Consider the following 14,892-nt stretch of genomic DNA (forward strand, 5'->3'; position numbering starts at 1 on the left):
CACACTTCCTGCCTCCCGGTCCGTTCCGTGACAAAGGGTCCGCAACCAAAATGTTGAAAGAGCCATAACAGACTCAAACACCAAACTAAGCCTTGACAAATGTAATAACACCAAAATTAAATTGTAAATGGTCTGCATTTATATAGCGCTTTTCAAGTCATTGAAGACCTCCCAAGCGCTTTACAATGTGCTTCACACTTACCCATTCACACAATCACGCTCACACACAAATCCGGAGTCAGCTTCACACTTTTCACTTTTACACACTAACTAACCGATAGCAGCGTCAGCCATGCAAGGCAACTACCTGCTTATTGGGGGCATTAGGGATTCAGTGTCTTGCCCAAGGACACTTCGAGATATAACACGGAAGAGCCGGTCAACATTTTAGGTGGCATATTTGATCCCAGGAAAGATTTTGGGTCTACGCTTTGGGGATGAATGAGCACCTAGAATGTCTTGCTATAGTTATTATTATTATATTTTTCATTTTAAAGAATCAATACATAATATATTAATTAATAAATAATTGACCTTTGTGTTCCCAATCACAACCTGTTTTAATACCTTGAAGATAAGAATTCAATACGAGAAAAAAATCGGGACGGGAGGTAACAAACGCATAAATTTTAATCTTCGCATCTGACTGAGACAGCATAGGGCAAATTTTAGCAATGTTGCAAAGATGGAAACAAGCTGTTCTAGTAATATTCCTCACGTGTGTTTGAAAGGACACTTTGGGGTCAAATATGACAGCTAAATTTTTGACTGTAATGTATTGCTCTCTAGCAAGGGTGGGAGGATTGATCCGAATATCACTATTAATAATACTAAGCAAGTACTTGTATCAGATACTATTGTCCTGGGATCAATACTTCACCCCAGCAATTTCCTCAAAATTACTCTTCTATACGTAGATAGTGCAGTCCTTTTCTCTCTCACCCAGTGCCCTCGGCCACTCTCTAGGTTTATGCCTGTTTGTGTGACAAACAAAAAACAATTTTAGCACCTCTCTCTACCTAGCCTGCTGCTGCACCTTGCTTGCCAGGCAAAAGAAAGGGCCAAATCTACTCTCTGTTTAACAGTAGCTAAAATGACAGAAGAACTGTACGGTCGATAACAGAAAAGAACAATACTAAAGTTGACCACACATTTATATAATAAACATATTTTTCAACCGATATTGTTTTTTATTTAATGGATGTCGTGTTTACCACTTGTATGCTCTAAGTAATACACACTGTCCCTTTAAATGAGCAAAAGTATCTGTCATCGTTTTCAGTTGCACCAAACAATAAACCCACGTCTAGAGGTCAAATAATACACAATGTCAGTCAATGAGACATAATGGCGTTTTCTGTGTTCTAGATTTTTTGCAGTGAAGAGTACTGATGTAGTATAGTAGACACTCAAAATAAAGAGAGAAGACATCAATAAATTTGGAACTTGGAAGGAGGACAGGAGAATACAGTACAAAAATCCTCAAAATAAACAAAAATCAAATCTGTTCTAAAGTTCCTCAATATGTAGTACTTGTAACTTAATATGTAGTACTTGTAACTTAAATTACAACATAACAGAAATATTACAGTTGCTTATTTATGATTTATTTTCATTTTCTACCTTTAGGTAACTGATAAGTTTATAGTTTAGTTCACAGTTTACGGTTGATCCCTTGACCACCTGTGTTGTCAGGGCACAATCTCCTATGCAAGTGTCTAATATTAAAACCAGAATAAAGTATTTTTGACAAAGGAATTTGTTTTCTTTGTTTTCTTGCCTGCTTACTTGTTTGATCGTTTCAGACGTTACGTCAAATTTGTGAGTGACAGTAGCTGGGAGACACTTTGTGACTGAGATTATAAAACATTTATGCGGCGTTTGTAAAGTGAGCCCGGACAGGAAGCGGAGAACAAAATGGCAGCAAAGAAACGGGTGGGTTTTAATGTTTAATTCATATTCCAAGATCAGAATGTTGATCACAATATGTTGATTTAACTGCTGGAATACAAACAGGAAACTAGTTTTCCCCAAGAAGTTTTTACTTGAACATTTCAGCACTTTATTAAGCAGAAAGGCAAAGGGGTGGGCAAACTAAGGCCCAGCAGACTTTTTAATCCGGCCCGCTAAACAAAAAAGGTCAAAATATAATCACAATATATATAAATAATAGAGAATAAAGTACTATTCAAAAATAGTTTTTTTTCTCGTTCTAGGATTGGTTCCATTGTTCCATTGGGTGTCCATTACAAAAAACTAATACTGGACTATCACAAAAATACTACAAAATTACTACAAAAGTAAATCAAATTCAGTGCTTAAAAACAGTGACCTCATTCATTGTTTTGCTTTCATTCTGAAAATAAAAACTGCTACCACTACAAAACACTACAAAACTACTACTAAGTCATTCTTTAATATATACATACTACCACAGAAATAATACTTCTATTTCTCTATCTACCCTGGTCATAACCCTCAAGAGGGGTGACCGACAGCAAGACAAACACATAAAAAAACAAAGAAAATAACCAGTGAAACCAGTGAAATAATACTACAGATATAATAAAAAAATACAACCACAGTAATACTAAAACAAACAATAAAATAGTCATACTATGATAAAGAAATACTACTACAGATATACTACTAAATAAATGATCCAAAAATCTAACCACATCAATACTAGGAAAATACTATTACAGAAATTAAATTAAATTCTACAAAAGAAATACAACAAAAACACAACTACAGTAATATAGCTGATCTTTAGTGATGTATGTTTATGTTTATTTTATTATACTGTTTTTCTTAAAACCAGACTGTCATTTTATGTATTTAGAGTGGACATGAAAATACTGTAATGTCTGTTACCTTTGTCGCTGTAGTTTGGAATTTCGCATTTTATAATTATTATTTGTTATTTCCTGTTTTATCAGCTGATGGGGAAGTTTTGTGCTTTGAAGTCAGTCTGTGTGTGCACATGAACGGTGTGAGTTACGACCAATAGTAGCTCTTATGTGAATGTTTATACCGCTTGATATTTTGTTATTGAATTGGCGACAAGACTTAATCAGCAAGTGCATTGTTGATCACATAATTATTTTGAATGCAATGCTTTTCTTTTGAAGGTGTCTTACAGAAAGCACCCTATGTAAAAGTCGTAACATTGTAAATAATAAAGATCATTATGTATTCTAATTTTCTTTTACACAGCTTTTACGTTGCTAAATACTATTTAAGATGCGCATTTGATGGAAACGTTTCCTAAAATAAAACCATGTGAAGCATCAGTTTGAAAGCTGGACCATCATCATTTAGGTGGGGACGCTGCAAGTAAAACTACGATAATGCTACAGAAATACTACAAAAATGCTACCGTGGAAATACAACAAAAAAACTACAAAATAAAATAGTGATACCAGAAAACTAAATATCAATTTATTGCTCGAAACAGGGACTTAATATACAAATTTGCTTTGATTCTGAAAAGAAAAAAAACACTACAGAAATACTACAACAACTACTCAGAATACCTACAAAAATTCTACCACAAATATTATACGAAAAATACTAAAGAAATTATCCCAAAATACTACAATGGAAATACAATAAAAATCCTACAACAGAAAAACTACAAACCACTACAAAGCACTAAAGTAATGCCACAAAACTAAATATCAAAATATTACTTAAAACAGGGACCTTGTATATTATTTTACATTTTTTTCTGAAAAGAAAGAAATACTACAGAAATACTGCCACTTAAATATAACACACCACTATAAAATACTACACTAATTCTACAAAAGTAAATATAGAATTAAGTACTTCAAACAGGGACTTAATCTGTTATTTTGCTTTAATTGAAATACAGCTAAAGTGATACTACAAAAATATTACATAAATACTATCAAATGCTATCAAATAAATACTCCGAAAATACAACGACAATAATACTACAGAAATTCTTCTAGGGAAATACTACAAAAGCACTACAAAATACTACAATAATACTACAACACTAAATATTAAAATTAGTGCTTAAAACGGGGACTTAATACTGTATTATGTTTTACTTTGATAAAATATACAACTGCAGCCATACTAGAAAAATACTACAGAAATACTAAAAAATAGTACAATGGAAATACTGCAAAAATCCCGCTCCAGAAATATAACAAAACATTACAAGCTAATACATTATTGCTACAAAACTATATATCAAATAAGTGCTTCAAACGGGGATCTAATATGTCATTTTGCTTCAAATTAAAAATAGAAATACTCACACAACAAAATACCATTGCATAAATACCCCAAAAATACTATTACAGAAAAACTACAAAAATGCAACTACAGTAACACTACAAAAATACTACAGAAGTACCACAAAACTGGTACGACAGAAATATCACAAAAATACTAATACAGAAATACAACAATACTAAATATCAAATCAAGCATTCAAAACAGGGATATATTATTTCTCTGCTTAAATTGTGTGTGTTTCAATACCAATTTGATTAAATAATCTATTAAAAAAACTAATATATAAATTTATACAACATGTAGATGTCTGCATGTACCGGTATATTGTTTCATAAATGAGAAAAATTGGATAGGCCACATTTTTCCACCCAAATTAACCCCTGACTCAAAACCTTGACCACCCTGCCTGACTGCTTCTCATCAAACTACCATAATGTAAAATAAGTGCAATTTTGTGCCAGTAAAAAAACAAAATAAACTAACAACAAACAATACTATAATAAACAAAATACTATTTACATTTGTGTTCCTTTGATTAACACAGCCTGGGGTACAAATGTGTGAAGTAGCCCAATGTTGACACTGAAATCCATATTTTAGTGTCAGCCCAGGCCTCTCAGTGAAGATCAATGCTGCATTGGCCACCTCACTGGTTGAATATAGTCGGTTCCATCCTTGCTGTTACCGTGACAACAACCGCAGGAGACCATGCCAGCGTGCAATAAAGAACCAAGGTTAGCATTATATTAGGGCCAGCCTCTTACTGCATTTGTAGAACAAATGTGAAATCATTAGGCTTGGATTTGAAACCCATGCTAAAACCACATACATTTTTTTATTGCATCATGACTAGATAGATAGATAGATAGATAGATAGATAGATAGATAGATAGATAGATAGATAGATAGATAGATAGATAGATAGATAGATAGATAGATAGATAGATAGATAGATAGATAGATAGATAGATAGATAGATAGATAGATAGATAGATAGATAGATAGATAGATAGATAGATAGATAGATAGATAGATAGATAGATAGATAGATAGATAGATAGATAGATAGATAGATAGATAGATAGATAGATAGATAGATAGATACTTTATTCATCCCCTAAGGGAAATTCACATTTCCAGCAGCATCCCTGAGCTGAGAACAGTACAATAATAAAGCCAAAAGAATACAATATACAAATACCCAGTGTGACGTGCAAATGCCCACTGTAGCGTGTTATATAGAGTAACTAAATAGTGCTACACAGAATACATATTGCAGTAAGATTCGGTAATATCCAATGTAGGTGGTGTGGTTTAATGTGGGCCTTTACTCTGCCGGGTGGAGTTAAAGAGCCTCATGGCATGAGGAAGAAAAGATCTCTTCAGTCTGTCCGTAGTACAAGACAGTGACAGGAGTCTGTCGCTGAAACTGCTCTTCTGTCTGGAGATAATGCTGTGTAGTGGATGCGATGGATTGTCCATGATTGACCTCAGCTTTTTCAGTGCTCGTCTCTCAGCTACTGTTGTTAGGCTGTCCAGCTCTTTGCCCACAACAGAGCTCGCTTTCCTAGCCAGTTTATTGAGACGAGAGGCATCCTTCTTCTTGACGCTGCCTCCCCAACACGCTGCCGCATAGAAGAGGGCGCTTGCCACTACTGTCTCATAGAATATTTTCAGGAGCTTTTTGCAGATGTTGAAGGAGGCCAGCCTTCTGAGGAAGTAAAGTCGGCTTTGCCCTTTCCTACATAGAGCTTCTGTGTTGGCAGTCCAGTCCAGTTTGTTGTCCAGCTGCACACCCAGGTATTTGTAGGTCTGGACAAATTCTACACATTCTCCCTTGATGGTTACAGGAACCGGGTGAGTTCTGGTTCTCCTGAAGTCCACCACCATCTCTCTGGTCTTGGTGGTGTTTAGGTGCAGGTGGTTTGCGTCGCTCCATCGGACAAAGTCCTGAATCAATTTCCTGTACTCCTCCTCCTGCCCGTTTCTGATACATCCCACGATCGCAGTGTCGTCGGCAAACTTTTGCACATGGCAGGACTCAGAGTTGTACTTAAAGTCTGATGTATACAGAGTGAATAGGAACGGAGAGAGAACGGAGATCCTGTGCTGCTAACCACTAGCTTGACTTTGTTAGAAATGTCGATTTAAGGGGTCTGCAACGTGGTGCCCGCGAGTGCCAAAGTGCCCCCCAGGGACAGTTGAGGTGCCCGTGGACCTATCCTAGAAATAGCTCACCTGTGATGGCTCATTGTGATTTTCTCGTTAAATTATTTTTGTTTTATTTGTTGACTTAGTCTATTCAACCCTATTAACAGTTGACCTGGTAATAACATATGAACAACATTGTAATAACATGATTATTTGTCATTTTAGAAACTAAAACAAATAAATTGCAGTTCATGGGATTCATAGACAAAAAATCGATTCAAGTTTTAATTATAAATAATCATTGATTATTAATACTAAAAATAATAATTATTTTTAAGCAATTCATTAAGAGAATAAATTGTGAATCTATTCATGTATTGAATGTGTTTATTTATTCATATTTGTATTGATTTATTTCAAAGGAAATACAACAAACTAAATTCCAATTAATTGGTTTTACAAAGATAATGGGCAAAAAAAGTGCTTTTTTTAGCTATCTTCCTACCTTTTTACCTATTTAGCAAGTTATCTAGTTAGCGTTTTACATTTTTTGCATGCTATGTAGTTATCAAGGTAAATTGTGCCCCCTTTCTAGCTAGCTAGCTTGCTTTTTTCAGCTTTGTATCCTGACATTTAGTTGGCTTGTTACTTTTTTATCTAGCTATCTAGCTCCCTATTAGTTTTTTGCCCGTTTACCTTAGGAGCAAAATATAGACCTACCTTTTTAGCTATATACCATGCCATCCATCTAACTCGCTATTTTGACATTTCATATCAAAGCGGCACCCACTTTGCCCTAATTATTAACAATAAGCAGCTCGACATTGCAAAAAGGTTGGAGACCCCTCGTCTATTTCAACAAAATAAAGTAAAAAAAAAAAATCGACAGTACATTATAAAATCATCTTAGTAAAATTGAAAACATCTGTATTGTTGGGCAATGATTCCCAATTATTTTCTGTTGCGCACGGAAGAAGAAATCCTCCCGAAGGACCAACTTATATAAAAGAATAGCTTTATTAACTACAACAAAAAATATTTAAAGTGCATCTGAAATTCAAAAATAAACTAAAAATCCTTTAACTGTCCACATTTTTGACAGGACTTGTAAAACCATATACTGAAAATGTCTGGACCAGAACGGAATCAGGACCCAGATGCGAAACCTTAACCACAAGTTTATTGAGATAAAGAGGAAGAGCAGCGCCACGATCCGGTGCTCGCTGGATGCAGGAAGCAAGCCGCAATCCAGTGATAGATAGACGCGGGAAGCAAGCTGCTCACAGAATCGGATCGTGATCCAAATGCGAAAGTTGATCTTCCGGAGCGGGAGATCGTGGTGTCGAAGACGGAAAAAACAGGTCGATATCCGGGACAGAAGAGCAAAACGTGGTTGGGATCAAAAACGGGTCGTAAGCGGGGACGTGAAAGCAAAACGTGGTCAGGGTCAGAAAACAGGTTGTAGCGGGAGACAAACGGGAACAGATGGGTGGAAAACGGGTACAGGCGAATGAAAGGACTGAGCTTAAACAAGATAGGGAACCAATCAGGTAGCCCGCAGCTGCTGGCCCCAAACGGGCGGGCACAGGTGAAACTAATCAGTCATCCTGACAGAAAAATGAAATTACATAAAATCAATAAAGAGTAATGAATTCAAACAGATCACCAACATTAACTCAAGAGCACAATATTAAAAGAACTGCAAACAAAAATTTATAAAATGATAAGTTGGTTGGTTGGATCCCTTGAGCACTAGGGTCGTATGGGCACCATTTCCTGTGGTGTATCTTGGGCAAGTACAGCCTGGTGCCACCCATCTCTCTCCAGGCCAACATATGTTTCTGCCCGGTCTCGGACCCTAAACATTAGTGCTGATGGGGTTTTTTTCTAAAACAGTATAAATAAATAAGCACCTTTCACAATTCACTAATATGTATACTACTAATGTATATTAAAGCACAGTTATTATTTTTTTGTAAAAGTAAAAAAAATTCTAGCACAGGGGTCGCCAAAGGGCACTCCGTTGATATACATTTCTAAAATAACAAATAATCATGTCATGACAAAGTTATTACCAGGTTAATGATTGTTAGTAGGGTTAAATAGACTCAGTCTAACACAAAAAAGACAAATAATAATAATCATTTTCAAGAAAACCCCAATGAACCAGCACTGGTAAACTATTTTCATAACATGTCTGTGGGCACCTCAGCTTCTCAGCCTCCTTAGGGGGCACCCTAATGCTCGTAGTTACCATGTTGTAGATGTGTTGTAATACCGCTCAGTAATAGTCAGATAACAGAAAACCCTTTTATTTATTTACCATTGAAAAAAGGCTGACACCAATAATAGAAAAACACATTTTAAGCCTAACAAGGTAACCAAGAGATGAGGATATAATGGATAATGTTTTATTGTTCTTAGCCAATTTTATTGCTGATTAAGTTATGGGTTGCGACCGACCTGATAATATGGGATGTGTTACCTAAAAACCTAACAAAAGTAGAGGGTTAAACATGTTCATAGGATTAATATTCAACCTATAACCATAACTGCTTTAGTCTATTCTAGGTGGTACTCCCCCCTCCCACTTAAATGATGCCATACTGTACAATGCACATTGTGTCATTAGATATTTGTCACACTGGATGAACCCATTAAAGCACATCAATGTTTCATTAGCACACAGAACATTTTTCAACTCTCTTCTCATGCAGAAAACATGTGGCCTCAATTTGAAGGCATAGCAGAAATTTTATAGGCCCACTATGTAATTTTTGACAAGATGTCGCTGTATTATGAAGTTCAACTGAAAACAAGCGCTACAAATACAAACAACAGAGACTCAAATATATATATATATATATATATATATATATATATATATATATATATAATAATAATAATAATAATAATTTCCTTGTATTGTCATTCTGTGTAACAATGTACACAGAACGAAATGTCGATTGCATCTGACCCGATGCAGCCGCAGCCAAGAGAGGGCGCCGCCGACCACTTTTTAAGTCTTAGGAATGACTCGGCCGGGGCGCGAACCCGAACCTCCCAGTCTCAAAGCGGGCGCCTTACCATCTAGGCTACTGAGCTGGTAATATATATATATATATATATTTTTATATATATTTATATATATTTATATATAGTATATATGTTTGTTACCTCCCGTCTCGATTACTGTAATGCACTACTATCCGGTCTCCCAAAGTCCAAAATCAAGAGCCTCCAGCTGGTACAAAATGCTGCAGGTAGGCTTTTAACAGAGACAAGAAAGTTTGATCACATTACCCCGATTTTAGCTAACCTGCATTGGCTCCCTGTTAGCTTAAGATGTGATTTTAAGGTTCTGTTGGTAGTATACAAAATCATGCATTGACTTGCTCCCTCATATCTTTCAGATTTAATTTCGCCCTATGTGCGGGCCCTTCTCAAGATTTCTTCATTTTCCTCATGTTGAGGTTTTTGAGTTTTTCCTATCCCTCATGTAGGTTTTAGATCAGGGGATGGTGTAATAATAGTCTGTGGTTTGTAATAATCTGTGGTCTGTGTAGCCCTTTGAAACTCTTAGTGATTAAGGGCTATACAAATAAACATGACTTGACTTGACTTAACATATGTATACGTATTGAAGAAAAAAGACCCTTTTAAGAACTTTAATTGAAGAAAGCCGTAGCTCTTTTTCAAATCAAACAGAATATACGGAATCTTTTGGTAGGCATCAAAGCAGTTCACTTATATACAGGTAGTTTGTACTTTTTACATTAGTTTAGATACATTAGTAACAATGTATCTGTATGCCGGCAACAAGCCAAACAGGCATAACATACATGCAGCACTGTACATCACCAAATGCGAGTGATGTATTTAAATTGTCATGAAAAATATAAACAATAACAACGATCACTATGGTATGACCTATACTTGGAGTCTGAACAAATATGCATTAACATTTGAGGTCAAAGATGGTTCAGTGTTCTGTATTCATCAAATAATGTTTATCCAAAATCTTACGAAAATAATTGCATTCATTTGTTTATATGATTGGGGTTCAGCAGCATTTTTGGGTGTTCTCCGAGAATGGGTGGGGTTTCATCCGGGATTTGACCGCTACACCTAGTGCTGTAAAACCATTGCTGTCATCTTGTATATATTGTGTTATTTTTTTGGCTGCAAAAGCAAAGAGCAAATCAAAAACATGACAGATCTATTTAATGGGAGAATTATTCGAAGCCCTGAAATTTTACTTGGAAGCATTAATGAGACATTAGCCTTTATAAACTAGTAATGAATGAGTCATGTTCGCCCCCAAAACAAAAAAAATGGCAGGACCCTTTTGGTCACATTTAGTGAGTCATATCTACACCTCTTACATTTATTGGAAAAAAATATTGAAATTGGAACAATTAAAGGGATAGCGCGTATTTGTTAATCACTGTGTACTGCAACCAAAAAAGTCTAAAAAGATCAAGGAAGAATCCAAACTACGGAGTTTGCATGTTCTCCCTGTGCCTGTGTGGGTTTTTTCCGGGCACTCCGATTTCCTCCCACATTCCAGAAACATGCATCTCAGGTTAATTGGCCGGTCCAAATTGTCCCTAGGTGTGAATGAGTGAGTTGTCTGTCTCGGTGTGCCCTGCGACTGGCTGGCAACCAGTTCGGGGTGTCCCCTACCCACTGCACGAAACTAGCTGGGATGGGCTTCAGCCTCCCCGAACGACCCTACCGAAGATAAGCAATGCAGATAATGGATAGCATTGATTTACAGAATGAATGCTTATTTCTGAGAATCTAGAATCTCACATGCTCCCGAGTGCTTTTATTGGATGGGTAGTTAATAAGCCTGTTAGTTATCATGACAAATGCTGCACACGGCTTCAACCTGAATTGACTATCAAACTAGAATAGCTATGCACCATGAGAGCGCCATCCGCGTTTAGACACAAAACCATTTTTTGGGGAGCCTTTTGGGGCTGTTGCACCTTTGCAGGCCACACTCTTGGTGTTACTGGCCTTTCCACAAACGAGCATCTTGCAGTTTGCCAAAGTCAACCTCAAATTACTGTGACCTGTGGTCTGATGAGACTGAGATCAATTCATATGTTGAGTTATTTTGAGAATATATATTTACATTCGTTTATATTTCATAATCTAATGGTCATTTATTTAGCAATGTTAAAAAAGAGATTTGAAGGTTTTCTTTCCTTTTTTAACTCCAAACATTAAATTAGTCATCTGAAAGGATGATGGCACATGTTGAATGGTAAATCCTCCTTTGTCTTACCCAATGTAGCATAGGAAAATTATTTTGGTCGATTGTAAAGCAGCTGTCACCGAATTAATGAGTTTACTTTGGCAAAATGACGTTTTATCTTCTGAATGCTTACTTCCTGTTTTATCAGCTGATAATGGACAGTTTATTTCAGCATAATAAGCTTCATGGTAGAGCACATAACTGTTTTCAATAAATGTGATATTCATATGATTACTGTTTAGAATCACAGGTTAATCGCAATAAAAGCATCTCTTAATAATCTTTACCTCGTGAGAAATAACAACAATGAGACACTAACATAGCTAGTTAGCACTCGCTAACTTATTATATTGTGTGTCTTTGACGTGACTCGTAACTACTTAACATAAAATTGATCGGAAATACACCAAACGTACTGTGTAAAAATGATTGCGGCAAATCCTCGAATACTTGAGGGCTGCCAGTGTTGTGCCTCTGCACAAAAGCAGTCCCTCCGTTTGATTGCAGGTAACATCTGTCACGAGACGTGGTGAGGTCGAAGGAGTGATCGGACCAGAACGGAGGGAGGAAGCAGGAAGGGAGAACTCAATTGCGTGACGATCCATAAGTTTTATTTAACGAAATAAAAGTTGTCCAAAAGTCAGGGACAAGGCAAACAAAAACATTCTTACAATCAGAACAGAACGGTACAGAGTTCCTCCGGCACGAACTCAACAGGACAGGGCTTAACAGACGGAAAATGTTTAAACCTAAAACAGGACAAGGCATAACAGACCTGGGATTGTGTAGATATGTATAATGAGCCAGCACCCGCAAAGCCCAGAATCCAGCCTTAAATAGCAGACACAATTAGTTGAACTGCTTCAGCTGTTGCCCAGAGGGCGGGGCAGACTGGTCACCAAGGCGACCATGACAGAGCCCCCCCTTTAAGGGACAGCTCCCGAGGTCCCAAAAAGAAAGAATTACTACCTCGCGCCCCGGAATGGTTCGACGCTCACGATTGGGGCAACCCCGCTCTCTCCTCCGAACACGCAGGAACGGGGAGAGGCAGGCGCCATCTGCGTCAGGCGGATCGGAATCGGCGCTCGGCAGGGTGGGGGTCCGGCGGGCAAACTGGAGGGGATAACAGACAGGCAGAACCGACGAGAACAGGACAGATAAACAGGACAGGCAAAATCAGAAGAGTCGCACTCAGGACAGGCCGATTCAGAAGAGTCGCACTCAGGACAGGCCGATTCAGAAGAGTCGCACTCAGGACAGGCCGATTCAGAAGAGTCGCACTCAGGACAGACCGATTCAGAAGAGTCGCACTCAGGACAGACCGATTCAGAAGAGTCGCACTCAGGACAGACCGATTCAGAAGAGTCGCACTCAGGACAGACCGATTCAGAAGTGTCACACTCAGGACAGGCAGATTCAGAAGTGGCGATTCAGACAGGACAGGCGGAATCAGAACAGGCAAGGCAGGGCAGGCGGAATCAGAACAGACAAGACATGAGAGAGTCAAAATCAGAACCGGCAAAACAGGAGCAGCGGAGTCGGACTGGCAGGCAGCGGAGTCGGACTGGCAGGCAGCGGAGTCGGACTGGGAGGCAGCTGAGTCGGACTGGCAGGCAGCGGAGTCGGACTGGCGGGCAGCGGAGTCGGACTGGCAGGCAGCGGAGTCGGACTGGCAGGCAGCGGAGTCGGACTGGCAGGCAGCGGAGTCGGACTGGCACGCAGGGGAGACTGAATAGCAGGCAGTCGGCACGGGAGTCGGGCAGGAGGCAGAAAGGGAGAACTCAATTGCGTGACGATCCATAAGTTTTATTTAACAAAATAAAAGTTGTCCAAAAGTCAGGGACAAGGCAAACAAAAACATTCTTACAATCAGAACAGAACGGTACAGAGTTCCTCCGGCACGAACTCAACAGGACAGGGCTTAACAGACGGAAAATGTTTAAACCTAAAACAGGACAAGGCATAACAGACCTGGGATTGTGTAGATATGTATAATGAGCCAGCACCCGCAAAGCCCAGAATCCAGCCTTAAATAGCAGACACAATTAGTTGAACTGCTTCAGCTGTTGCCCAGAGGGCGGGGCAGACTGGTCACCAAGGCGACCATGACAAACATCGTCATCTTCTGTCCTCATCAAAAGGGATACAATTTCAAATCAGGCTTAGAACCTTGCCCAACACACAACAATAAATCACCATGCTTAAATTCTTATACAAGTGCTGTCTGCTAGCGTGCATCTTGCCGTCCATCGTGGCTCTGATTCTCCCAGGGAAGGCAATGTGAAGTCAGGTGCAAAGGGTCAATAGATATGTAGTCATTATTAATTGTCAAGAATGTTCGTCATGTTTTTCCTTCCATAGAAACCAAATAATTTTCCATTATCAGACATTTTTGAAAACTCACTAGGGAGCCACTAGGGAGTGACAAAGGCGCTTGTTGCCCAACCACGGCTAAAGTGACACTGTGTAATATCTGACCACGGGATGTCACTGTATTGTGTAGCACAACTGTAAACAAGTGGTAGAAAGCACAAGAAGGATTACAAACTAAATACAAACTAAACTCACTATAATGCTTAATGAAACTGTGAAAAAGTATTGGCCAAAACTGTGAATATATTGAGAATTATATTGTTTTATTTAAATTGCTGCTGCTAATTTTTATGGCACTTATTTTCATTGCTACATTGTTACTTTGCACTTTTCTTTCTCATTGCATTATTGTTATTATAAATTAGACCAGTTTTTCTGAGCGCTATATTGTAATTATCCATTTTTTGCTTATTTATCCTGATCGCCTTTTATCTTTTCTCCCTTCAAAGTCTTTATTACACAATTTACCCTGAAGTGCCATGTCGAATCTCATTGCATACAACGTTTCACAATGTTGATATCAATGACAATAAAGACTATTGTATTCTATTCTAAATCATAGACACTCAAACTGTATATATGACGTTTTATTTTACATCAAAATAGTACACAATGTCCTTTTACACTCTATTAATTATCAAAATCCAAAGTAAATTTCACAAACATTTAAGTTTGAAAGCTCCAACTTCACACAAAATGAACTAGAGTTGGTCTTAAGTGGTAATAAAATCTGTAAAAGTTGCTCTTCTTTCCCCATCCACTCTCCTCCTCTTTCTCCCCCCTCCTCTCCTCTCCACTCCACTCCACACACCCACTTCCACATTTGGGAC

This window comes from Urocampus carinirostris, chromosome 16, assembly GCF_059441175.1.
Source record: "Urocampus carinirostris isolate Australia breed hairy pipefish chromosome 16, RoL_Ucar_1.0, whole genome shotgun sequence".
In the NCBI taxonomy this organism is placed as follows: domain Eukaryota; kingdom Metazoa; phylum Chordata; class Actinopteri; order Syngnathiformes; family Syngnathidae; genus Urocampus; species Urocampus carinirostris.